Source organism: Taudactylus pleione, unplaced genomic scaffold (assembly GCF_031769625.1).
Source record: "Taudactylus pleione unplaced genomic scaffold, aTauple2 ptg000100l, whole genome shotgun sequence".
Lineage (NCBI taxonomy): Eukaryota > Metazoa > Chordata > Amphibia > Anura > Myobatrachidae > Taudactylus > Taudactylus pleione.
In genome coordinates, this window is record NW_028284502.1 from 5,816,501 (window position 1) to 5,838,931 (window position 22,431).

The 22,431-nt window shown below is 30.6% G+C and overlaps 19 non-coding genes across 19 annotated transcripts; all 19 read left to right on the plus strand.

The window, feature by feature from the left end:
• Positions 1-1,111: 1,111 nt before the first annotated feature.
• Positions 1,112-1,185, plus strand: TRNAT-AGU (transfer RNA threonine (anticodon AGU)). The gene has a single exon. It is a non-coding gene; the product is annotated as a tRNA-Thr (tRNA).
• Positions 1,186-2,039: 854 nt separating this feature from the next.
• TRNAM-CAU (transfer RNA methionine (anticodon CAU)) lies at positions 2,040-2,113 on the plus strand. Its single transcript has one exon. It is a non-coding gene; the product is annotated as a tRNA-Met (tRNA).
• Positions 2,114-3,296: 1,183 nt separating this feature from the next.
• Positions 3,297-3,370, plus strand: TRNAT-AGU (transfer RNA threonine (anticodon AGU)). The gene has a single exon. It is a non-coding gene; the product is annotated as a tRNA-Thr (tRNA).
• Positions 3,371-4,225: 855 nt separating this feature from the next.
• TRNAM-CAU (transfer RNA methionine (anticodon CAU)) lies at positions 4,226-4,299 on the plus strand. Its single transcript has one exon. It is a non-coding gene; the product is annotated as a tRNA-Met (tRNA).
• A 1,183-nt stretch (positions 4,300-5,482) lies between these two features.
• Positions 5,483-5,556, plus strand: TRNAT-AGU (transfer RNA threonine (anticodon AGU)). Its single transcript has one exon. It is a non-coding gene; the product is annotated as a tRNA-Thr (tRNA).
• An 854-nt stretch (positions 5,557-6,410) lies between these two features.
• TRNAM-CAU (transfer RNA methionine (anticodon CAU)) lies at positions 6,411-6,484 on the plus strand. The gene has a single exon. It is a non-coding gene; the product is annotated as a tRNA-Met (tRNA).
• Positions 6,485-7,667: 1,183 nt separating this feature from the next.
• On the plus strand, positions 7,668-7,741 carry TRNAT-AGU (transfer RNA threonine (anticodon AGU)). Its single transcript has one exon. It is a non-coding gene; the product is annotated as a tRNA-Thr (tRNA).
• An 854-nt stretch (positions 7,742-8,595) lies between these two features.
• TRNAM-CAU (transfer RNA methionine (anticodon CAU)) lies at positions 8,596-8,669 on the plus strand. Its single transcript has one exon. It is a non-coding gene; the product is annotated as a tRNA-Met (tRNA).
• A 1,184-nt stretch (positions 8,670-9,853) lies between these two features.
• On the plus strand, positions 9,854-9,927 carry TRNAT-AGU (transfer RNA threonine (anticodon AGU)). Its single transcript has one exon. It is a non-coding gene; the product is annotated as a tRNA-Thr (tRNA).
• Positions 9,928-10,781: 854 nt separating this feature from the next.
• On the plus strand, positions 10,782-10,855 carry TRNAM-CAU (transfer RNA methionine (anticodon CAU)). The gene has a single exon. It is a non-coding gene; the product is annotated as a tRNA-Met (tRNA).
• A 1,774-nt stretch (positions 10,856-12,629) lies between these two features.
• On the plus strand, positions 12,630-12,703 carry TRNAM-CAU (transfer RNA methionine (anticodon CAU)). The gene has a single exon. It is a non-coding gene; the product is annotated as a tRNA-Met (tRNA).
• Positions 12,704-13,886: 1,183 nt separating this feature from the next.
• TRNAT-AGU (transfer RNA threonine (anticodon AGU)) lies at positions 13,887-13,960 on the plus strand. The gene has a single exon. It is a non-coding gene; the product is annotated as a tRNA-Thr (tRNA).
• An 854-nt stretch (positions 13,961-14,814) lies between these two features.
• TRNAM-CAU (transfer RNA methionine (anticodon CAU)) lies at positions 14,815-14,888 on the plus strand. Its single transcript has one exon. It is a non-coding gene; the product is annotated as a tRNA-Met (tRNA).
• A 1,183-nt stretch (positions 14,889-16,071) lies between these two features.
• TRNAT-AGU (transfer RNA threonine (anticodon AGU)) lies at positions 16,072-16,145 on the plus strand. The gene has a single exon. It is a non-coding gene; the product is annotated as a tRNA-Thr (tRNA).
• An 853-nt stretch (positions 16,146-16,998) lies between these two features.
• TRNAM-CAU (transfer RNA methionine (anticodon CAU)) lies at positions 16,999-17,072 on the plus strand. The gene has a single exon. It is a non-coding gene; the product is annotated as a tRNA-Met (tRNA).
• Positions 17,073-18,255: 1,183 nt separating this feature from the next.
• On the plus strand, positions 18,256-18,329 carry TRNAT-AGU (transfer RNA threonine (anticodon AGU)). The gene has a single exon. It is a non-coding gene; the product is annotated as a tRNA-Thr (tRNA).
• An 852-nt stretch (positions 18,330-19,181) lies between these two features.
• TRNAM-CAU (transfer RNA methionine (anticodon CAU)) lies at positions 19,182-19,255 on the plus strand. The gene has a single exon. It is a non-coding gene; the product is annotated as a tRNA-Met (tRNA).
• Positions 19,256-20,438: 1,183 nt separating this feature from the next.
• Positions 20,439-20,512, plus strand: TRNAT-AGU (transfer RNA threonine (anticodon AGU)). The gene has a single exon. It is a non-coding gene; the product is annotated as a tRNA-Thr (tRNA).
• Positions 20,513-21,366: 854 nt separating this feature from the next.
• Positions 21,367-21,440, plus strand: TRNAM-CAU (transfer RNA methionine (anticodon CAU)). Its single transcript has one exon. It is a non-coding gene; the product is annotated as a tRNA-Met (tRNA).
• The last annotated feature ends 991 nt before the right edge of the window (positions 21,441-22,431 follow it).

Below are 22,431 nucleotides of genomic sequence, written 5' to 3' on the forward strand. Positions count from 1 at the left end.
GCAACTTTCACCCCAGTTCACTTGGTCAGCAATACAGTTCATTTCTAGATGCAGTCCATATTAGAAGACAACAAAACATGTTCCTGTTTTGATATAAGCCATATAGTTGAATTAAATGTATGCTGTTAGACATGAGAGTTTTCTAGAAAATACTTTGCATTCTGTTTAAACAACCTCCAGAATAATAATGGAGTTTAGTCAAAGGAGAAGTCCATAGGAAGTGTGAAAATATCTAAAGCAAAGTATGTTTACCAGGATCATTTGGGAAAGAGTCATTTTAGACCTAGAGGCTAGGAGAATTATTTAAAAATGAATCAATATTTAGTTTCATAACATTTGCAAAATTCTGTTAGGAAAGTATTTCCAGAAAAAAAAGCTTCAAGTCTCTTGAACAAGCTTCAAGAAAAAAAGCTAACATTAGATCTATATTTAGAAGATAGAGATCTTCATTTGAATTACAAGTTTATTTTTTCTGTTTCTGTATCATAAAAAGCAAACATTAATCCATTGTAGGATGCTTTTAAAGAGAATGCTATAATAACTGCTACAAAAAATTAATATAAGAGAGTGACTTTGCCAAACCATTTTAAGAAAAACAGTCCTATAATTTTTAAATAAATGTAGCGATGAAAACATATACTGTATTTTTTTTCTTTATTTTTACCTTTTAAAGAATCGATTAAGCATCGGCCTTTTTAAGGATCTCAAAAAATGTTACCATAAAACATACATGAGATATATAATTTTTCATTATATGACACTTTGGAGCAGGTGGTGCTGTGGCTTAGCTGGTTAACACGCCTGTCTAGTAAACGGGAGATCCTGCAATCGAATCTTGGCAGTGACATTTGTTTGGTCAATTTTCATCACCTTATTATGTAGTTTGTTGTTGATTCATGACAATATGAGATGTGAAAACTTTAGCAGTCTTCTTTCTGGCTTACTTGGTGGACAATGTTCTATGTTTCTAGATAAAGTCTACATCTGACAAACCCAAAATAATGCAATATTTCCTTTCTTGAATATAAGCTATATTTTAGCATTAAAATGATGCTAAGGTAAACGTCAGATATTTCCATAAAATAGCATGTAAAAAAGCTTCTTTCCATGTGGTACTGTGGCTTAGTTGGTTAAAGTGCCTGTCTAGTAAACAGGAGATCCTGAGTTCAAATCTCAGCAGTGGCTTTGTTTGATTCATTTTCATCTACTAAGTATGTCGTTTGTTGTTGATTCGTTACAATATGAGACGTGACAACTGCAGTAGCTTTCACCCAGGCTTACTTGATGAACAATGTACTACATTTCTAGAAAAAGTCAATATCAGAAAAACACAAAATAATGCTATATTCCCATTCTTGAGTATAAGCTATTTTTTTTAAAAATAAACTGATGCTAAGGTAAACATCAGAAATTTCCAGAAAATAGCATTTATTATGCTTGAGCAAGCTCCATGATTAATATCATGTGCAGTCAAAGGAGAATCATGCAGGGAATTTTATAAAATGTCAGTTACAAGTACATTTTCTAAGATAAATAGAGAGAGAGTAATTTTTATCATAACAGCTGGGAGAACAATTGAAAATTAAACAATATTTAGTTCCATAACATCCAAAATTGTGTTAACAAAGTGTTTCCAAAACTGCTTTGCTTTTCTTGAAAAAGCTTAAAGATAAAATGCTAAAAATTGTTCTATCTTTTTAAGATACTTTTTAATTTTACTTCATGTTTTTACTATGTGAGCATCAGAAAATACTGGCACTAATTCTCATGTAGGATTCCTTTAAAGAGAAATCCATAATAACTGCTACAAAATAGTATACTAGAAAGTCACTTGGCAATACATTGTAAGAAATAAGGGCCTGTATTTCACAAAAGAAAGGAGAGAATAAAAACATATTTATTTATACACTTATTCATTCAAAATTGCCAACCGTTTTAAACTTTGATAAAATACATGTCTCAAAAAGCATTTCAAATACTTTTACCAAAAATGATACTTTACATATATTTTTTTTAATATTAAACAGGGGCTTCTATATGGTGCTGTGGCTTAGTTGGTTAAAGTGCCTGTCTCATAAACAGGAGATCCTGAGTTCAAATCTCAGCAGTACCTTTTATTTGCTTGTCATATCTTAGCATGTAGTGAATTGTTGATGCTCAAGAAATAAGACATGTGATTCCTTGAGCAACTTTCACCCCAGTTCACTTGGTCAGCAATACAGTTCATTTCTAGATGCAGTCCATATTAGAAGACAACAAAACATGTTCCTGTTTTGATATAAGCCATATAGTTGAATTAAATGTATGCTGTTAGACATGAGAGTTTTCTAGAAAATACTTTGCATTCTGTTTAAACAACCTCCAGAATAATAATGGAGTTTAGTCAAAGGAGAAGTCCATAGGAAGTGTGAAAATATCTAAAGCAAAGTATGTTTACCAAGATCATTTGGGAAAGAGTCATTTTAGTCCTAGAGGCTAGGAGAATTATTTAAAAATGAATCAATATTTAGTTTCATAACATTTGCAAAATTCTGTTAGGAAAGTATTTCCAGAAAAAAAAGCTTCAAGTCTCTTGAACAAGCTTCAAGAAAAAAAGCTAACATTAGATCTATATTTAGAAGATAGAGATCTTCATTTGAATTACATGTTTATTTTTTCTGTTTGTGTATCATAAAAAAGCAAACATTAATCCATTGTAGGATGCTTTTAAAGAGAATGCTATAATAACTGCTACAAAAAATCAATATAAGAGAGTGACCTTGCCAAACCATTTTAAGAAAAACAGTCCTATAATTTTTAAAAGAATGTAGAGAAGAAAACATACACTGTATTTTTTTCTTTATTTTTACCTTTTAAAGAATCGATTAAGCATCGGCCTTTTTAAGGATCTCAAAAAATGTTACCATAAAACATACATGAGATATATAATTTTTCATTATATGACACTTTGGAGCAGGTGGTGCTGTGGCTTAGCTGGTTAACACGCCTGTCTAGTAAACGGGAGATCCTGCAATCGAATCTTGGCAGTGACTTTTGTTTGGTCAATTTTCATCACCTTATTATGTAGTTTGTTGTTGATTCATGACAATATGAGATGTGAAAACTTTAGCAGTCTTCTTTCTGGCTTACTTGGTGGACAATGTTCCATGTTTCTAGATAAAGTCTACATCTGACAAACACAAAATAATGCAATATTTCCTTTCTTGAATATAAGCTATATTTTAGCATTAAAATGATGCTAAGGTAAACATCAGATATTTCCATAAAATAGCATGTAAAAAAGCTTCTTTCCATGTGGTGCTGTGGCTTAGTTGGTTAAAGCGCCTGTCTAGTAAACAGGAGATCCTGAGTTCAAATCTCAGCAGTGCCTTTGTTTGATTCATTTTCATCTACTAAGTATGTAGTTTGTTGTTGATTCGTTACAATATGAGACTTGACAACTGTAGTAGCTTTCACCCAGGCTTACTTGATGAGCAATGTACTACATTTCTAGAAAAAGTCCATATCAGAAAAACACAAAATAATGCTATATTCCCATTCTTGAGTATAAGCTACTTTTTTTTAAAAATAAACTGATGCTAAGTTAAACATCAGAAATTTCCAGAAAATTGCATTTATTATGCTTGAGCAATCTCCATGATGAATATGGTGTGCAGTCAAAGGAGAATACCGCAGGGAATTTTATAAAATGTCAGTTACAAGTATATTTTCTAAGATAAATAGAGAGAGAGTAATTTTTATCAAAACAGCTGGGAGAACAATTGAAAATTAAACAATATTTAGTTCCATAACATCCAAAATTGTGTTAACAAAGTGTTTCCAAAACTGCTTTGCTTTTCTTGAAAAAGCTTAAAGATAAAATGCTAAAAATTGTTCTATCTTTTTAAGATACTTTTTAATTTTACTTCATGTTTTTACTATGTGAGCATCAGAAAATACTGGCACTAATTCTCATGTAGGATTCCTTTAAAGAGAAATCCATAATAACTGCTACAAAATAGTATACTAGAAAGTCACTTGGCAATACATTGTAAGAAATAAGGGCCTGTATTTCACAAAAGAAAGGAGAGAATAAAAACATATTTATTTATTCACTTATACATTCAAAATTGCCAACCGTTTTAAACTTTGATAAAATACATGTCTCAAAAAGCATTTCAAATACTTTTACCAAAAATGATAATTTACATATATTTTTTTTAATATTAAACAGGGGCTTCTATATGGTGCTGTGGCTTAGTTGGTTAAAGTGCCTGTCTCATAAACAGGAGATCCTGAGTTCAAATCTCAGCAGTACCTTTTATTTGCTTGTCATATCTTAGCATGTAGTGTATTGTTGATGCTCAAGAAATAAGACATGTGATTCCTTGAGCAACTTTCACCCCAGTTCACTTGGTCAGCAATACAGTTCATTTCTAGATGCAGTCCATATTAGAAGACAACAAAACATGTTCCTGTTTTGATATAAGCCATATAGTTGAATTAAATGTATGCTGTTAGACATGAGAGTTTTCTAGAAAATACTTTGCATTCTGTTTAAACAACCTCCAGAATAATAATGGAGTTTAGTCAAAGGAGAAGTCCATAGGAAGTGTGAAAATATCTAAAGCAAAGTATGTTTACCAAGATCATTTGGGAAAGAGTCATTTTAGTCCTAGAGGCTAGGAGAATTATTTAAAAATGAATCAATATTTAGTTTCATAACATTTGCAAAATTCTGTTAGGAAAGTATTTCCAGAAAAAAAAGCTTCAAGTCTCTTGAACAAGCTTCAAGAAAAAAAGCTAACATTAGATCTATATTTAGAAGATAGAGATCTTCATTTGAATTACATGTTTATTTTTTCTGTTTGTGTATCATAAAAAAGCAAACATTAATCCATTGTAGGATGCTTTTAAAGAGAATGCTATAATAACTGCTACAAAAAATTAATATAAGAGAGTGACCTTGCCAAACCATTTTAAGAAAAACAGTCCTATAATTTTTAAAAGAATGTAGAGAAGAAAACATACACTGTATTTTTTTCTTTATTTTTACCTTTTAAAGAATCGATTAAGCATCGGCCTTTTTAAGGATCTCAAAAAATGTTACCATAAAACATACATGAGATATATAATTATTCATTATATGACACTTTGGAGCAGGTGGTGCTGTGGCTTAGTTGGTTAACACGCCTGTCTAGTAAACAGGAGATCCTGCAATCGAATCTTGGCAGTGACTTTTGTTTGGTTAATTTTCATCACCTTATTATGTAGTTTGTTGTTGATTCATGACAATATGAGAAGTGAAAACTTTAGCAGTCTTCTTTCTGGCTTACTTGGTGGACAATGTTCTATGTTTCTAGATAAAGTCTACATCTGACAAACACAAAATAATGCAATATTTCCTTTCTTGAATATAAGCTATATTTTAGCATTAAAATGATGCTAAGGTAAACATCAGATATTTCCATAAAATAGCATGTAAAAAAGCTTCTTTCCATGTGGTGCTGTGGCTTAGTTGGTTAAAGCGCCTGTCTAGTAAACAGGAGATCCTGAGTTCAAATCTCAGCAGTGCCTTTGTTTGATTCATTTTCATCTACTAAGTATGTAGTTTGTTGTTGATTCATTACAATATGAGACTTGACAACTGTAGTAGCTTTCACCCAGGCTTACTTGATGAACAATGTACTACATTTCTTGAAAAAGTCCATATCAGAAAAACACAAAATAATGCTATATTCCCATTCTTGAGTATAAGCTATTATTTTTAAAAATAAACTGATGCTAAGGGAAACATCAGAAATTTCCAGAAAATAGCATTTATTATGCTTGAGCAAGCTCCATGATTAATATCATGTGCAGTCAAAGGAGAATCATGCAGGAAATTTTATAAAATGTCAGTTACAAGTACATTTTCTAAGATAAATAGAGAGAGAGTAATTTTTATCATAACAGCTGGGAGAACAATTGAAAATTAAACAATATTTAGTTCCATAACATCCAAAATTGTGTTAAAAAAGTGTTTCCAAAACTGCTTTGCTTTTCTTGAAAAAGCTTAAAGATAAAATGCTAAAAATTGTTCTATCTTTTTAAGATACTTTTTAATTTTACTTCATGTTTTTACTATGTGAGCATCAGAAAATACTGGCACTAATTCTCATGTAGGATTCCTTTAAAGAGAAATCCATAATAACTGCTACAAAATAGTATACTAGAAAGTCACTTGGCAATACATTGTAAGAAATAAGGGCCTGTATTTCACAAAAGAAAGGAGAGAATAAAAACATATTTATTTATTCACTTATTCATTCAAAATTGCCAACCATTTTAAACTTTGATAAAATACATGTCTCAAAAAGCATTTCAAATACTTTTACCAAAAATGATAATTTACATATATTTTTTTTAATATTAAACAGGGGCTTCTATATGGTGCTGTGGCTTAGTTGGTTAAAGTGCCTGTCTCATAAACAGGAGATCCTGAGTTCAAATCTCAGCAGTACCTTTTATTTGCTTGTCATATCTTAGCATGTAGTGTATTGTTGATGCTCAAGAAATAAGACATGTGATTCCTTGAGCAACTTTCACCCCAGTTCACTTGGTCAGCAATACAGTTCATTTCTAGATGCAGTCCATATTAGAAGACAACAAAACATGTTCCTGTTTTGATATAAGCCATATAGTTGAATTAAATGTATGCTGTTAGACATGAGAGTTTTCTAGAAAATACTTTGCATTCTGTTTAAACAACCTCCAGAATAATAATGGAGTTTAGTCAAAGGAGAAGTCCATAGGAAGTGTGAAAATATCTAAAGCAAAGTATGTTTACCAAGATCATTTGGGAAAGAGTCATTTTAGTCCTAGAGGCTAGGAGAATTATTTAAAAATGAATCAATATTTAGTTTCATAACATTTGCAAAATTCTGTTAGGAAAGTATTTCCAGAAAAAAAAGCTTCAAGTCTCTTGAACAAGCTTCAAGAAAAAAAGCTAACATTAGATCTATATTTAGAAGATAGAGATCTTCATTTGAATTACATGTTTATTTTTTCTGTTTGTGTATCATAAAAAAGCAAACATTAATCCATTGTAGGATGCTTTTAAAGAGAATGCTATAATAACTGCTACAAAAAATTAATATAAGAGAGTGACCTTGCCAAACCATTTTAAGAAAAACAGTCCTATAATTTTTAAAAGAATGTAGAGAAGAAAACATACACTGTATTTTTTTCTTTATTTTTACCTTTTAAAGAATCGATTAAGCATCGGCCTTTTTAAGGATCTCAAAAAATGTTACCATAAAACATACATGAGATATATAATTATTCATTATATGACACTTTGGAGCAGGTGGTGCTGTGGCTTAGTTGGTTAACACGCCTGTCTAGTAAACAGGAGATCCTGCAATCGAATCTTGGCAGTGACTTTTGTTTGGTTAATTTTCATCACCTTATTATGTAGTTTGTTGTTGATTCATGACAATATGAGAAGTGAAAACTTTAGCAGTCTTCTTTCTGGCTTACTTGGTGGACAATGTTCTATGTTTCTAGATAAAGTCTACATCTGACAAACACAAAATAATGCAATATTTCCTTTCTTGAATATAAGCTATATTTTAGCATTAAAATGATGCTAAGGTAAACATCAGATATTTCCATAAAATAGCATGTAAAAAAGCTTCTTTCCATGTGGTGCTGTGGCTTAGTTGGTTAAAGCGCCTGTCTAGTAAACAGGAGATCCTGAGTTCAAATCTCAGCAGTGCCTTTGTTTGATTCATTTTCATCTACTAAGTATGTAGTTTGTTGTTGATTCATTACAATATGAGACTTGACAACTGTAGTAGCTTTCACCCAGGCTTACTTGATGAACAATGTACTACATTTCTTGAAAAAGTCCATATCAGAAAAACACAAAATAATGCTATATTCCCATTCTTGAGTATAAGCTATTATTTTTAAAAATAAACTGATGCTAAGGGAAACATCAGAAATTTCCAGAAAATAGCATTTATTATGCTTGAGCAAGCTCCATGATTAATATCATGTGCAGTCAAAGGAGAATCATGCAGGGAATTTTATAAAATGTCAGTTACAAGTACATTTTCTAAGATAAATAGAGAGAGAGTAATTTTTATCATAACAGCTGGGAGAACAATTGAAAATTAAACAATATTTAGTTCCATAACATCCAAAATTGTGTTAAAAAAGTGTTTCCAAAACTGCTTTGCTTTTCTTGAAAAAGCTTAAAGATAAAATGCTAAAAATTGTTCTATCTTTTTAAGATACTTTTTAATTTTACTTCATGTTTTTACTATGTGAGCATCAGAAAATACTGGCACTAATTCTCATGTAGGATTCCTTTAAAGAGAAATCCATAATAACTGCTACAAAATAGTATACTAGAAAGTCACTTGGCAATACATTGTAAGAAATAAGGGCCTGTATTTCACAAAAGAAAGGAGAGAATAAAAACATATTTATTTATTCACTTATTCATTCAAAATTGCCAACCGTTTTAAACTTTGATAAAATACATGTCTCAAAAAGCATTTCAAATACTTTTACCAAAAATGATAATTTACATATATTTTTTTTAATATTAAACAGGGGCTTCTATATGGTGCTGTGGCTTAGTTGGTTAAAGTGCCTGTCTCATAAACAGGAGATCCTGAGTTCAAATCTCAGCAGTACCTTTTATTTGCTTGTCATATCTTAGCATGTAGTGTATTGTTGATGCTCAAGAAATAAGACATGTGATTCCTTGAGCAACTTTCACCCCAGTTCACTTGGTCAGCAATACAGTTCATTTCTAGATGCAGTCCATATTAGAAGACAACAAAACATGTTCCTGTTTTGATATAAGCCATATAGTTGAATTAAATGTATGCTGTTAGACATGAGAGTTTTCTAGAAAATACTTTGCATTCTGTTTAAACAACCTCCAGAATAATAATGGAGTTTAGTCAAAGGAGAAGTCCATAGGAAGTGTGAAAATAATCTAAAGCAAAGTATGTTTACCAAGATCATTTGGGAAAGAGTCATTTTAGTCCTAGAGGCTAGGAGAATTATTTAAAAATGAATCAATATTTAGTTTCATAACATTTGCAAAATTCTGTTAGGAAAGTATTTCCAGAAAAAAAAGCTTCAAGTCTCTTGAACAAGCTTCAAGAAAAAAAGCTAACATTAGATCTATATTTAGAAGATAGAGATCTTCATTTGAATTACATGTTTATTTTTTCTGTTTGTGTATCATAAAAAAGCAAACATTAATCCATTGTAGGATGCTTTTAAAGAGAATGCTATAATAACTGCTACAAAAAATTAATATAAGAGAGTGACCTTGCCAAACCATTTTAAGAAAAACAGTCCTATAATTTTTAAAAGAATGTAGAGAAGAAAACATACACTGTATTTTTTTCTTTATTTTTACCTTTTAAAGAATCGATTAAGCATCGGCCTTTTTAAGGATCTCAAAAAATGTTACCATAAAACATACATGAGATATATAATTATTCATTATATGACACTTTGGAGCAGGTGGTGCTGTGGCTTAGTTGGTTAACACGCTTGTCTAGTAAACAGGAGATCCTGCAATCGAATCTTGGCAGTGACTTTTGTTTGGTTAATTTTCATCACCTTATTATGTAGTTTGTTGTAGATTCATGACAATATGAGAAGTGAAAACTTTAGCAGTCTTCTTTCTGGCTTACTTGGTGGACAATGTTCTATGTTTCTAGATAAAGTCTACATCTGACAAACACAAAATAATGCAATATTTCCTTTCTTGAATATAAGCTATATTTTAGCATTAAAATGATGCTAAGGTAAACATCAGATATTTCCATAAAATAGCATGTAAAAAAGCTTCTTTCCATGTGGTGCTGTGGCTTAGTTGGTTAAAGCGCCTGTCTAGTAAACAGGAGATCCTGAGTTCAAATCTCAGCAGTGCCTTTGTTTGATTCATTTTCATCTACTAAGTATGTAGTTTGTTGTTGATTCATTACAATATGAGACTTGACAACTGTAGTAGCTTTCACCCAGGCTTACTTGATGAACAATGTACTACATTTCTTGAAAAAGTCCATATCAGAAAAACACAAAATAATGCTATATTCCCATTCTTGAGTATAAGCTATTATTTTTAAAAATAAACTGATGCTAAGGGAAACATCAGAAATTTCCAGAAAATAGCATTTATTATGCTTGAGCAAGCTCCATGATTAATATCATGTGCAGTCAAAGGAGAATCATGCAGGGAATTTTATAAAATGTCAGTTACAAGTACATTTTCTAAGATAAATAGAGAGAGAGTAATTTTTATCATAACAGCTGGGAGAACAATTGAAAATTAAACAATATTTAGTTCCATAACATCCAAAATTGTGTTAACAAAGTGTTTCCAAAACTGCTTTGCTTTTCTTGAAAAAGCTTAAAGATAAAATGCTAAAAATTGTTCTATCTTTTTAAGATACTTTTTAATTTTACTTCATGTTTTTACTATGTGAGCATCAGAAAATACTGGCACTAATTCTCATGTAGGATTCCTTTAAAGAGAAATCCATAATAACTGCTACAAAATAGTATACTAGAAAGTCACTTGGCAATACATTGTAAGAAATAAGGGCCTGTATTTCACAAAAGAAAGGAGAGAATAAAAACATATTTATTTATTCACTTATACATTCAAAATTGCCAACCGTTTTAAACTTTGATAAAATACATGTCTCAAAAAGCATTTCAAATACTTTTACCAAAAATGATAATTTACATATATTTTTTTTAATATTAAACAGGGGCTTCTATATGGTGCTGTGGCTTAGTTGGTTAAAGTGCCTGTCTCATAAACAGGAGATCCTGAGTTCAAATCTCAGCAGTACCTTTTATTTGCTTGTCATATCTTAGCATGTAGTGTATTGTTGATGCTCAAGAAATAAGACATGTGATTCCTTGAGCAACTTTCACCCCAGTTCACTTGGTCAGCAATACAGTTCATTTCTAGATGCAGTCCATATTAGAAGACAACAAAACATGTTCCTGTTTTGATATAAGCCATATAGTTGAATTAAATGTATGCTGTTAGACATGAGAGTTTTCTAGAAAATACTTTGCATTCTGTTTAAACAACCTCCAGAATAATAATGGAGTTTAGTCAAAGGAGAAGTCCATAGGAAGTGTGAAAATATCTAAAGCAAAGTATGTTTACCAAGATCATTTGGGAAAGAGTCATTTTAGTCCTAGAGGCTAGGAGAATTATTTAAAAATGAATCAATATTTAGTTTCATAACATTTGCAAAATTCTGTTAGGAAAGTATTTCCAGAAAAAAAAGCTTCAAGTCTCTTGAACAAGCTTCAAGAAAAAAAGCTAACATTAGATCTATATTTAGAAGATAGAGATCTTCATTTGAATTACATGTTTATTTTTTCTGTTTGTGTATCATAAAAAAGCAAACATTAATCCATTGTAGGATGCTTTTAAAGAGAATGCTATAATAACTGCTACAAAAAATTAATATAAGAGAGTGACCTTGCCAAACCATTTTAAGAAAAACAGTCCTATAATTTTTAAAAGAATGTAGAGAAGAAAACATACACTGTATTTTTTTCTTTATTTTTACCTTTTAAAGAATCGATTAAGCATCGGCCTTTTTAAGGATCTCAAAAAATGTTACCATAAAACATACATGAGATATATAATTATTCATTATATGACACTTTGGAGCAGGTGGTACTGTGGCTTAGTTGGTTAACACGCCTGTCTAGTAAACAGGAGATCCTGCAATCGAATCTTGGCAGTGACTTTTGTTTGGTTAATTTTCATCACCTTATTATGTAGTTTGTTGTTGATTCATTACAATATGAGACTTGACAACTGTAGTAGCTTTCACCCAGGCTTACTTGATGAACAATGTACTACATTTCTTGAAAAAGTCCATATCAGAAAAACACAAAATAATGCTATATTCCCATTCTTGAGTATAAGCTATTATTTTTAAAAATAAACTGATGCTAAGGGAAACATCAGAAATTTCCAGAAAATAGCATTTATTATGCTTGAGCAAGCTCCATGATTAATATCATGTGCAGTCAAAGGAGAATCATGCAGGGAATTTTATAAAATGTCAGTTACAAGTACATTTTCTAAGATAAATAGAGAGAGAGTAATTTTTATCATAACAGCTGGGAGAACAATTGAAAATGAAACAATATTTAGTTCCATAACATCCAAAATTGTGTTAAAAAAGTGTTTCCAAAACTGCTTTTCTTTTCTTGAAAAAGCTTAAAGATAAAATGCTAAAAATTGTTCTATCTTTTTAAGATACTTTTTAATTTTACTTCATGTTTTTACTATGTGAGCATCAGAAAATACTGGCACTAATTCTCATGTAGGATTCCTTTAAAGAGAAATCCATAATAACTGCTACAAAATAGTATACTAGAAAGTCACTTGGCAATACATTGTAAGAAATAAGGGCCTGTATTTCACAAAAGAAAGGAGAGAATAAAAACATATTTATTTATTCACTTATTCATTCAAAATTGCCAACCATTTTAAACTTTGATAAAATACATGTCTCAAAAAGCATTTCAAATACTTTTACCAAAAATGATAATTTACATATATTTTTTTTAATATTAAACAGGGGCTTCTATATGGTGCTGTGGCTTAGTTGGTTAAAGTGCCTGTCTCATAAACAGGAGATCCTGAGTTCAAATCTCAGCAGTACCTTTTATTTGCTTGTCATATCTTAGCATGTAGTGTATTGTTGATGCTCAAGAAATAAGACATGTGATTCCTTGAGCAACTTTCACCCCAGTTCACTTGGTCAGCAATACAGTTCATTTCTAGATGCAGTCCATATTAGAAGACAACAAAACATGTTCCTGTTTTGATATAAGCCATATAGTTGAATTAAATGTATGCTGTTAGACATGAGAGTTTTCTAGAAAATACTTTGCATTCTGTTTAAACAACCTCCAGAATAATAATGGAGTTTAGTCAAAGGAGAAGTCCATAGGAAGTGTGAAAATATCTAAAGCAAAGTATGTTTACCAAGATCATTTGGGAAAGAGTCATTTTAGTCCTAGAGGCTAGGAGAATTATTTAAAAATGAATCAATATTTAGTTTCATAACATTTGCAAAATTCTGTTAGGAAAGTATTTCCAGAAAAAAAAGCTTCAAGTCTCTTGAACAAGCTTCAAGAAAAAAAGCTAACATTAGATCTATATTTAGAAGATAGAGATCTTCATTTGAATTACATGTTTATTTTTTCTGTTTGTGTATCATAAAAAAGCAAACATTAATCCATTGTAGGATGCTTTTAAAGAGAATGCTATAATAACTGCTACAAAAAATTAATATAAGAGAGTGACCTTGCCAAACCATTTTAAGAAAAACAGTCCTATAATTTTTAAAAGAATGTAGAGAAGAAAACATACACTGTATTTTTTTCTTTATTTTTACCTTTTAAAGAATCGATTAAGCATCGACCTTTTTAAGGATCTCAAAAAATGTTACCATAAAACATACATGAGATATATAATTATTCATTATATGACACTTTGGAGCAGGTGGTGCTGTGGCTTAGTTGGTTAACACGCCTGTCTAGTAAACAGGAGATCCTGCAATCGAATCTTGGCAGTGACTTTTGTTTGGTTAATTTTCATCACCTTATTATGTAGTTTGTTGTTGATTCATGACAATATGAGAAGTGAAAACTTTAGCAGTCTTCTTTCTGGCTTACTTGGTGGACAATGTTCTATGTTTCTAGATAAAGTCTACATCTGACAAACACAAAAAAATGCAATATTTCCTTTCTTGAATATAAGCTATATTTTAGCATTAAAATGATGCTAAGGTAAACATCAGATATTTCCATAAAATAGCATGTAAAAAAGCATCTTTCCATGTGGTGCTGTGGCTTAGTTGGTTAAAGCGCCTGTCTAGTAAACAGGAGATCCTGAGTTCAAATCTCAGCAGTGCCTTTGTTTGATTCATTTTCATCTACTAAGTATGTAGTTTGTTGTTGATTCATTACAATATGAGACTTGACAACTGTAGTAGCTTTCACCCAGGCTTACTTGATGAACAATGTACTACATTTCTTGAAAAAGTCCATATCAGAAAAACACAAAATAATGCTATATTCCCATTCTTGAGTATAAGCTATTATTTTTAAAAATAAACTGATGCTAAGGGAAACATCAGAAATTTCCAGAAAATAGCATTTATTATGCTTGAGCAAGCTCCATGATTAATATCATGTGCAGTCAAAGGAGAATCATGCAGGGAATTTTATAAAATGTCAGTTACAAGTACATTTTCTAAGATAAATAGAGAGAGAGTAATTTTTATCATAACAGCTGGGAGAACAATTGAAAATTAAACAATATTTAGTTCCATAACATCCAAAATTGTGTTAAAAAAGTGTTTCCAAAACTGCTTTGCTTTTCTTGAAAAAGCTTAAAGATAAAATGCTAAAAATTGTTCTATCTTTTTAAGATACTTTTTAATTTTACTTCATGTTTTTACTATGTGAGCATCAGAAAATACTGGCACTAATTCTCATGTAGGATTCCTTTAAAGAGAAATCCATAATAACTGCTACAAAATAGTATACTAGAAAGTCACTTGGCAATACATTGTAAGAAATAAGGGCCTGTATTTCACAAAAGAAAGGAGAGAATAAAAACATATTTATTTATTCACTTATTCATTCAAAATTGCCAACCATTTTAAACTTTGATAAAATACATGTCTCAAAAAGCATTTCAAATACTTTTACCAAAAATGATAATTTACATATATTTTTTTTAATATTAAACAGGGGCTTCTATATGGTGCTGTGGCTTAGTTGGTTAAAGTGCCTGTCTCATAAACAGGAGATCCTGAGTTCAAATCTCAGCAGTACCTTTTATTTGCTTGTCATATCTTAGCATGTAGTGTATTGTTGATGCTCAAGAAATAAGACATGTGATTCCTTGAGCAACTTTCACCCCAGTTCACTTGGTCAGCAATACAGTTCATTTCTAGATGCAGTCCATATTAGAAGACAACAAAACATGTTCCTGTTTTGATATAAGCCATATAGTTGAATTAAATGTATGCTGTTAGACATGAGAGTTTTCTAGAAAATACTTTGCATTCTGTTTAAACAACCTCCAGAATAATAATGGAGTTTAGTCAAAGGAGAAGTCCATAGGAAGTGTGAAAATATCTAAAGCAAAGTATGTTTACCAAGATCATTTGGGAAAGAGTCATTTTAGTCCTAGAGGCTAGGAGAATTATTTAAAAATGAATCAATATTTAGTTTCATAACATTTGCAAAATTCTGTTAGGAAAGTATTTCCAGAAAAAAAAGCTTCAAGTCTCTTGAACAAGCTTCAAGAAAAAAAGCTAACATTAGATCTATATTTAGAAGATAGAGATCTTCATTTGAATTACATGTTTATTTTTTCTGTTTGTGTATCATAAAAAGGCAAACATTAATCCATTGTAGGATGCTTTTAAAGAGAATGCTATAATAACTGCTACAAAAAATTAATATAAGAGAGTGACCTTGCCAAACCATTTTAAGAAAAACAGTCCTATAATTTTTAAAAGAATGTAGAGAAGAAAACATACACTGTATTTTTTTCTTTATTTTTACCTTTTAAAGAATCGATTAAGCATCGGCCTTTTTAAGGATCTCAAAAAATGTTACCATAAAACATACATGAGATATATAATTATTCATTATATGACACTTTGGAGCAGGTGGTGCTGTGGCTTAGTTGGTTAACACGCCTGTCTAGTAAACAGGAGATCCTGCAATCGAATCTTGGCAGTGACTTTTGTTTGGTTAATTTTCATCACCTTATTATGTAGTTTGTTGTTGATTCATGACAATATGAGAAGTGAAAACTTTAGCAGTCTTCTTTCTGGCTTACTTGGTGGACAATGTTCTATGTTTCTAGATAAAGTCTACATCTGACAAACACAAAATAATGCAATATTTCCTTTCTTGAATATAAGCTATATTTTAGCATTAAAATGATGCTAAGGTAAACATCAGATATTTCCATAAAATAGCATGTAAAAAAGCTTCTTTCCATGTGGTGCTGTGGCTTAGTTGGTTAAAGCGCCTGTCTAGTAAACAGGAGATCCTGAGTTCAAATCTCAGCAGTGCCTTTGTTTGATTCATTTTCATCTACTAAGTATGTAGTTTGTTGTTGATTCATTACAATATGAGACTTGACAACTGTAGTAGCTTTCACCCAGGCTTACTTGATGAACAATGTACTACATTTCTTGAAAAAGTCCATATCAGAAAAACACAAAATAATGCTATATTCCCATTCTTGAGTATAAGCTATTATTTTTAAAATAAACTGATGCTAAGGGAAACATCAGAAATTTCCAGAAAATAGCATTTATTATGCTTGAGCAAGCTCCATGATTAATATCATGTGCAGTCAAAGGAGAATCATGCAGGGAATTTTATAAAATGTCAGTTACAAGTACATTTTCTAAGATAAATAGAGAGAGAGTAATTTTTATCATAACAGCTGGGAGAACAATTGAAAATTAAACAATATTTAGTTCCATAACATCCAAAATTGTGTTAAAAAAGTGTTTCCAAAACTGCTTTGCTTTTCTTGAAAAAGCTTAAAGATAAAATGCTAAAAATTGTTCTATCTTTTTAAGATACTTTTTAATTTTACTTCATGTTTTTACTATGTGAGCATCAGAAAATACTGGCACTAATTCTCATGTAGGATTCCTTTAAAGAGAAATCCATAATAACTGCTACAAAATAGTATACTAGAAAGTCACTTGGCAATACATTGTAAGAAATAAGGGCCTGTATTTCACAAAAGAAAGGAGAGAATAAAAACATATTTATTTATTCACTTATACATTCAAAATTGCCAACCGTTTTAAACTTTGATAAAATACATGTCTCAAAAAGCATTTCAAATACTTTTACCAAAAATGATAATTTACATATATTTTTTTTAATATTAAACAGGGGCTTCTATATGGTGCTGTGGCTTAGTTGGTTAAAGTGCCTGTCTCATAAACAGGAGATCCTGAGTTCAAATCTCAGCAGTACCTTTTATTTGCTTGTCATATCTTAGCATGTAGTGTATTGTTGATGCTCAAGAAATAAGACATGTGATTCCTTGAGCAACTTTCACCCCAGTTCACTTGGTCAGCAATACAGTTCATTTCTAGATGCAGTCCATATTAGAAGACAACAAAACATGTTCCTGTTTTGATATAAGCCATATAGTTGAATTAAATGTATGCTGTTAGACATGAGAGTTTTCTAGAAAATACTTTGCATTCTGTTTAAACAACCTCCAGAATAATAATGGAGTTTAGTCAAAGGAGAAGTCCATAGGAAGTGTGAAAATATCTAAAGCAAAGTATGTTTACCAAGATCATTTGGGAAAGAGTCATTTTAGTCCTAGAGGCTAGGAGAATTATTTAAAAATGAATCAATATTTAGTTTCATAACATTTGCAAAATTCTGTTAGGAAAGTATTTCCAGAAAAAAAAGCTTCAAGTCTCTTGAACAAGCTTCAAGAAAAAAAGCTAACATTAGATCTATATTTAGAAGATAGAGATCTTCATTTGAATTACATGTTTATTTTTTCTGTTTGTGTATCATAAAAAAGCAAACATTAATCCATTGTAGGATGCTTTTAAAGAGAATGCTATAATAACTGCTACAAAAAATTAATATAAGAGAGTGACCTTGCCAAACCATTTTAAGAAAAACAGTCCTATAATTTTTAAAAGAATGTAGAGAAGAAAACATACACTGTATTTTTTTCTTTATTTTTACCTTTTAAAGAATCGATTAAGCATCGGCCTTTTTAAGGATCTCAAAAAATGTTACCATAAAACATACATGAGATATATAATTATTCATTATATGACACTTTGGAGCAGGTGGTACTGTGGCTTAGTTGGTTAACACGCCTGTCTAGTAAACAGGAGATCCTGCAATCGAATCTTGGCAGTCACTTTTGTTTGGTTAATTTTCATCACCTTATTATGTAGTTTGTTGTTGATTCATGACAATATGAGAAGTGAAAACTTTAGCAGTCTTCTTTCTGGCTTACTTGGTGGACAATGTTCTATGTTTCTAGATAAAGTCTACATCTGACAAACACAAAATAATGCAATATTTCCTTTCTTGAATATAAGCTATATTTTAGCATTAAAATGATGCTAAGGTAAACATCAGATATTTCCATAAAATAGCATGTAAAAAAGCTTCTTTCCATGTGGTGCTGTGGCTTAGTTGGTTAAAGCGCCTGTCTAGTAAACAGGAGATCCTGAGTTCAAATCTCAGCAGTGCCTTTGTTTGATTCATTTTCATCTACTAAGTATGTAGTTTGTTGTTGATTCATTACAATATGAGACTTGACAACTGTAGTAGCTTTCACCCAGGCTTACTTGATGAACAATGTACTACATTTCTTGAAAAAGTCCATATCAGAAAAACACAAAATAATGCTATATTCCCATTCTTGAGTATAAGCTATTATTTTTAAAAATAAACTGATGCTAAGGGAAACATCAGAAATTTCCAGAAAATAGCATTTATTATGCTTGAGCAAGCTCCATGATTAATATCATGTGCAGTCAAAGGAGAATCATGCAGGGAATTTTATAAAATGTCAGTTACAAGTACATTTTCTAAGATAAATAGAGAGAGAGTAATTTTTATCATAACAGCTGGGAGAACAATTGAAAATTAAACAATATTTAGTTCCATAACATCCAAAATTGTGTTAAAAAAGTGTTTCCAAAACTGCTTTGCTTTTCTTGAAAAAGCTTAAAGATAAAATGCTAAAAATTGTTCTATCTTTTTAAGATACTTTTTAATTTTACTTCATGTTTTTACTATGTGAGCATCAGAAAATACTGGCACTAATTCTCATGTAGGATTCCTTTAAAGAGAAATCCATAATAACTGCTACAAAATAGTATACTAGAAAGTCACTTGGCAATACATTGTAAGAAATAAGGGCCTGTATTTCACAAAAGAAAGGAGAGAATAAAAACATATTTATTTATTCACTTATTCATTCAAAATTGCCAACCGTTTTAAACTTTGATAAAATACATCTCAAAAAGCATTTCAAATACTTTTACCAAAAATGATAATTTACATATATTTTTTTTAATATTAAACAGGGGCTTCTATATGGTGCTGTGGCTTAGTTGGTTAAAGTGCCTGTCTCATAAACAGGAGATCCTGAGTTCAAATCTCAGCAGTACCTTTTATTTGCTTGTCATATCTTAGCATGTAGTGTATTGTTGATGCTCAAGAAATAAGACATGTGATTCCTTGAGCAACTTTCACCCCAGTTCACTTGGTCAGCAATACAGTTCATTTCTAGATGCAGTCCATATTAGAAGACAACAAAACATGTTCCTGTTTTGATATAAGCCATATAGTTGAATTAAATGTATGCTGTTAGACATGAGAGTTTTCTAGAAAATACTTTGCATTCTGTTTAAACAACCTCCAGAATAATAATGGAGTTTAGTCAAAGGAGAAGTCCATAGGAAGTGTGAAAATATCTAAAGCAAAGTATGTTTACCAAGATCATTTGGGAAAGAGTCATTTTAGTCCTAGAGGCTAGGAGAATTATTTAAAAATGAATCAATATTTAGTTTCATAACATTTGCAAAATTCTGTTAGGAAAGTATTTCCAGAAAAAAAAGCTTCAAGTCTCTTGAACAAGCTTCAAGAAAAAAAGCTAACATTAGATCTATATTTAGAAGATAGAGATCTTCATTTGAATTACATGTTTATTTTTTCTGTTTGTGTATCATAAAAAAGCAAACATTAATCCATTGTAGGATGCTTTTAAAGAGAATGCTATAATAACTGCTACAAAAAATTAATATAAGAGAGTGACCTTGCCAAACCATTTTAAGAAAAACAGTCCTATAATTTTTAAAAGAATGTAGAGAAGAAAACATACACTGTATTTTTTTCTTTATTTTTACCTTTTAAAGAATCGATTAAGCATCGGCCTTTTTAAGGATCTCAAAAAATGTTACCATAAAACATACATGAGATATATAATTATTCATTATATGACACTTTGGAGCAGGTGGTGCTGTGGCTTAGTTGGTTAACACGCCTGTCTAGTAAACAGGAGATCCTGCAATCGAATCTTGGCAGTGACTTTTGTTTGGTTAATTTTCATCACCTTATTATGTAGTTTGTTGTTGATTCATGACAATATGAGAAGTGAAAACTTTAGCAGTCTTCTTTCTGGCTTACTTGGTGGACAATGTTCTATGTTTCTAGATAAAGTCTACATCTGACAAACACAAAATAATGCAATATTTCCTTTCTTGAATATAAGCTATATTTTAGCATTAAAATGATGCTAAGGTAAACATCAGATATTTCCATAAAATAGCATGTAAAAAAGCTTCTTTCCATGTGGTGCTGTGGCTTAGTTGGTTAAAGCGCCTGTCTAGTAAACAGGAGATCCTGAGTTCAAATCTCAGCAGTGCCTTTGTTTGATTCATTTTCATCTACTAAGTATGTAGTTTGTTGTTGATTCATTACAATATGAGACTTGACAACTGTAGTAGCTTTCACCCAGGCTTACTTGATGAACAATGTACTACATTTCTTGAAAAAGTCCATATCAGAAAAACACAAAATAATGCTATATTCCCATTCTTGAGTATAAGCTATTATTTTTAAAAATAAACTGATGCTAAGGGAAACATCAGAAATTTCCAGAAAATAGCATTTATTATGCTTGAGCAAGCTCCATGATTAATATCATGTGCAGTCAAAGGAGAATCATGCAGGGAATTTTATAAAATGTCAGTTACAAGTACATTTTCTAAGATAAATAGAGAGAGAGTAATTTTTATCATAACAGCTGGGAGAACAATTGAAAATTAAACAATATTTAGTTCCATAACATCCAAAATTGTGTTAAAAAAGTGTTTCCAAAACTGCTTTGCTTTTCTTGAAAAAGCTTAAAGATAAAATGCTAAAAATTGTTCTATCTTTTTAAGATACTTTTTAATTTTACTTCATGTTTTTACTATGTGAGCATCAGAAAATACTGGCACTAATTCTCATGTAGGATTCCTTTAAAGAGAAATCCATAATAACTGCTACAAAATAGTATACTAGAAAGTCACTTGGCAATACATTGTAAGAAATAAGGGCCTGTATTTCACAAAAGAAAGGAGAGAATAAAAACATATTTATTTATTCACTTATTCATTCAAAATTGCCAACCGTTTTAAACTTTGATAAAATACATGTCTCAAAAAGCATTTCAAATACTTTTACCAAAAATGATAATTTACATATATTTTTTTTAATATTAAACAGGGGCTTCTATATGGTGCTGTGGCTTAGTTGGTTAAAGTGCCTGTCTCATAAACAGGAGATCCTGAGTTCAAATCTCAGCAGTACCTTTTATTTGCTTGTCATATCTTAGCATGTAGTGTATTGTTGATGCTCAAGAAATAAGACATGTGATTCCTTGAGCAACTTTCACCCCAGTTCACTTGGTCAGCAATACAGTTCATTTCTAGATGCAGTCCATATTAGAAGACAACAAAACATGTTCCTGTTTTGATATAAGCCATATAGTTGAATTAAATGTATGCTGTTAGACATGAGAGTTTTCTAGAAAATACTTTGCATTCTGTTTAAACAACCTCCAGAATAATAATGGAGTTTAGTCAAAGGAGAAGTCCATAGGAAGTGTGAAAATATCTAAAGCAAAGTATGTTTACCAAGATCATTTGGGAAAGAGTCATTTTAGTCCTAGAGGCTAGGAGAATTATTTAAAAATGAATCAATATTTAGTTTCATAACATTTGCAAAATTCTGTTAGGAAAGTATTTCCAGAAAAAAAAGCTTCAAGTCTCTTGAACAAGCTTCAAGAAAAAAAGCTAACATTAGATCTATATTTAGAAGATAGAGATCTTCATTTGAATTACATGTTTATTTTTTCTGTTTGTGTATCATAAAAAAGCAAACATTAATTCATTGTAGGATGTTTTTAAAGAGAATGCTATAATAACTGCTACAAAAAATTAATATAAGAGAGTGACCTTGCCAAACCATTTTAAGAAAAACAGTCCTATAATTTTTAAAAGAATGTAGAGAAGAAAACATACACTGTATTTTTTTCTTTATTTTTACCTTTTAAAGAATCGATTAAGCATCGGCCTTTTTAAGGATCTCAAAAAATGTTACCATAAAACATACATGAGATATATAATTTTTCATTATATGACACTTTGGAGCAGGTGGTGCTGTGGCTTAGTTGGTTAACACGCCTGTCTAGTAAACAGGAGATCCTGCAATCGAATCTTGGCAGTGACTTTTGTTTGGTTAATTTTCATCACCTTATTATGTAGTTTTTTGTTGATTCATGACAATATGAGAAGTGAAAAC